Here is a 4,175-nt window from a genome sequence, read left to right on the forward strand (position 1 = left end):
GCTTAGGCTTTGCTTTTTGATGTGCTACATCTGTCGTTCAGCTAATCAGTGCTACATTTTTATTAAATGCTTACTATGTGCCACTATTCTATGCACAAGTGGGATACAAAGAAAAAACAAAAATCATCTCTGACCATGAGGAACTTTCAATCTCATCAGGGAGAAGACATGTTTGTTGTATATATTTGGGTGTTTATAAGATGCATACAGAGTGAATAGAAGGCAGCCTTAGAGAAGAAGGTATTAGCAATGTGTGTGGTGCAAGAAAGGCCTTCTGGAGGACTTTCAGCAAACATTTAAATGCCTACTATCATCAAGATGCTGTGCTTAGCTGTGGGAATTCAAAGGTTAAAAAAAAAAAGACAATCCCTGACCTCAGGTAGTTCTGGGACTATCATTAGGGACATATGACATATACCAAGTATCTTCTAAGGTGGATGTTGATGGTGGCTTCAGGAGAATTTATTATGGGATACAGTAGTTGGGGGTAACAATATGGGAAGGGATATAATGAAGGCTTTCTGAGAAGAGCTATCCCTTGAGCTAACCTTGAAGGAGGGGAAGAATTTTGGATGGCAGAGATGACAAAACATTGCATTCCAAGCTTCAGGTGTATCGGCGTGAGTGGGTACCTGTTGGAAATAGTATGTCAAGTTCAGAGATTTTATCTAGAATAGAGTACTACATGAAGGGGGAATATTGAAACTAAGACTGGAAAGTTGATTGGAGCCAGATTGTGGAAAACCTTTGCCAGACTGTTTGCATTTTATATTAGAGCTTACAGGGAGACATGGAATGTTTTTGATAAAGATAGTTACCTAAGTATTAGGAAGATTAGGAGGAGCTTTATGAAAGATGGAGTGGAAAGTGAAGAGATTGGAGACAAGACCAGTTAGGAAGCTGTTACAGTAATCCAGGTGAGGGAAGGATCGCTACTTCCTGCACTAGAGGAGTGATAGTATCAGAGAAAAGAAGAGAGTTATTGTGGCAGTATTGACAGTGCTTGGCCACAAGTTGGGTAATAAGAGAAAGATGACTCAAAAATGATTGATTTCAAACCTTTGCCTGGGAGGATGGAAATACTACTATGGCACTTTAGAGGAGAGGATGTAGATTCATGAGAAAAGTGATGATTTTAGCTTTTGTACAAATTGTTTGAAATTTGTGTTGGGCATTCAGTTAGAGATATTTGGCAGATGCTTGGAAATGCAGGCTATCTGGGGGAAGTGTAAAGCTGTTTATATATAGTTTGAGTCATCTTTTTTAGTACTGATAATTGAACCTGTGGGATGAAGTTTGGAGAGCCTTCTGGTTGGGAATGGTGAACCTAAGGGAGAGAGGAATAATCAAAACAGAAGAGAAGTTGAGACAAGGGTAATATCACTGAAGTTTAGGTATGAGAAATACCTAGTGAAGTACCCACTATTGTCAAAAGCTGGGAAGAAGTCAAAGAAAATGAAGATGGAAAAGGCATTTGATTTAGCAATTTTAGAGGCTGTTGTTGACCCAGTTAAATTTAATTTTAACAAGGTTGGGCACATTTTAACCTAAACTATAATTAAGGCAAGCAAAAAAATTATTACTTTATTACTCTTCTTTTTCAACTAAACAATGCACAAAGCATGATGCTGACCCAATTCCAGCCTTCAGGGAGCTTATGTTCTATTGAGGGAAAACTGGGGAGAGACACAACATGTACACGAATATATACAAAGTAATTTCAAGGAAAGAATGCTGATTAGGAAGGCCTTGTAAGTCAAAGGTGAAGAATAACATTCTAGGGAAAGGCACCAACCTGGCAGATGTCATGTTATCTGGTTGGTTTGTTAGAACAGAGAGTTTCAGGGGAAGAGCATACAATAATAACCAAATTATAGAAGGCCATAAATGCCATGCTTAGTATTTTGTATTTTATCTTTAAGTCAGTAGGGAATCTTTAAAAGAATGAATATGGGGAAGTTCACATGTGGAGGAAATTTCTTACTGAACTTTAAGGAATTTATACAGATGAGAAACCTCCTAACTATGAAATTTGGAGCAATATCCTTAGGAAACATACTAAAGAAAATTATTTCAACTAATGGCCATGAAAAAAATCTTGGCTATAGTTCATTCCTCATTAGATAGTTTATGCTGGGAATTAATTATTAGAATGTGTTATTAAAGGGCAACTCTGGATAGAGTGCTAGGCCTAGAGTCAGGAAGACTCATCTTCCTAAATTTAAGTCTTACCTCAGACGCACTGGCTGTGTGACCCTGGGCAAGTCATTTAATTCTGCTTCAGTTTCCTCATCTGTAAAATGAGCTGCAGAAGGACAGGGCAAACCGCTTTAGGATCTTTGCCAAGAAAACCCCAAATGGGTTCATGAAGTCAGACCCTACTGAAATGACTGAAGAGCAACATGTAATATTGAGGAGGAAGCTTCCTAATGCCTAGTTTGTTAAATACTAATGAGAATGATGAAGAACCTTGAGTTCATGTCAAAGGATCTGTTGAAGAAACTGAGGATGTCTTAGGTTGGAGAAGGGAAGATTCAGGATATGAGATGATTGGCTTCAAGTATTTAAATTATTGTCATGTGAATCAGGCTTGTTTTGTTTGCTTCTCAAAGGCAGAAAGGAGAGATGGCTAAAAACCCCCGAGGCAAATGTAGACTTGATTTCAGGAAAAAAATTGCTCACAATTACAGTTCCTCACTGGACTCCCTTTGGAGGTATAGTGGGTTCTCCTCCCCTTATGCCCTGGGTAGCATTTTGGACAGAGCCTGGGTGACCATTTGTTAAGCTGTGTTGCAGTGGGGATTCTTCTGGTTACCAATTGGATTAGAGGGCCTCTAATTCCTTGGTCCCCAACTCTCTAGGACATCGTTGGGGAAGACATGGCAAGAGTGCAGAGCTGGCACTCAGGGAGCTACTCCATTCCCCTCTTCCCAGCACCTGAGGACATTTTTGAATGCTCCACCCAAAGCATGTCCAGCCACCCAAAGCAAGTACTTTTTCCCTCAACTCTCCTGTAATTGGAGGGGCTAGCTTGAATTTGCCTTCTAGGCACGTGAATTGAGGGTGGGGGAAGGTTTGCAAAGGAGGTTTTAGGTTCTAATTTCTTGCCCAGGATTGATATCAAATTTCTAGGTTCTTCCTGATAGTTTCCTTTTTTCCCATGTGGATCTCTAGGTGTGGGAAGGAGTCATCAAGTTTGAGTAGCTTCAGGAAACTCTCCTAGGGAAGGGCAGGGTCAAGTGTTATCTTATGGATGGAAGAGATCCCAAGGATGTCTGTTGGTAGAGAGGGGCCAACTGCTAGAGAGAAGTTGCAGACCTGAGACAGAATGGGAATAAGATCAGCCACAGCCAACAATGATTAAGTGCCTGCTCTGTTCTAGGTTCTGGGGTTACAAGTGCAAAGAATGAAATGATCCCTTGCAAGGACCTTACATTCAGATGGGACAGACAATAGCATATAAAGCATAAATAAAAAGTTAACAGATACAAATATCTATAAAATAGCTGAATATAAGATAGTCTGAGATGGAAGGCATTGGTGATTGGAATTGGGAATTGAGAAAAGCTTCATGTGGAAAAAATGGTGCTTTATATATATCTTAAAATAAGAGAATCTATGGCTTTCCTGAGTAAAGAGCAGAAGGAAGGCCAATTTACCTGGATCTCAGAATAGAGTAGTGATCAATAAAGATGGAAAAATAGGGCCAGATTGTAAGGGGCTTATTAATTTTGGCAAGAAGTATCCCCTGAGACTGTGCCAAAGGACGCCTGAATGGGTGAGGATTTGAGTAAGTCTGGAGGTGTGAAGGAGGTGGGAATCTGGGAGCACAAGATGGATCATCTCGATCTAATAAGTAGATTAGGTCATTTGACAGAGAAAGCATTTGAAGACAAGTTGGAGGCTTGAGGAAAGAGGAAGGTTTAGAATAGTACCTATGGAGAATGTCAATAAAGATTGCCATGCAACATGGGAGAACCTGTTTGATGCTACATTTTTTAGCATCTCAGGAGTGATGAGGGTGAACAGATGACCCAGGTTGTGGATTAGCAAGATGTTTATATAGGAGGCATAGATAGGCAAGTGATTCAAGAATTTCTTATTAGCTAATTATAGGATCCAGACTGGGAAGGGAACAAAGTGGAACTGAGGTACTAGGAGAACTGTGGAGGTCA

Source organism: Monodelphis domestica, chromosome 7, assembly GCF_027887165.1.
Source record: "Monodelphis domestica isolate mMonDom1 chromosome 7, mMonDom1.pri, whole genome shotgun sequence".
Taxonomy (NCBI): Eukaryota; Metazoa; Chordata; class Mammalia; order Didelphimorphia; family Didelphidae; genus Monodelphis; species Monodelphis domestica.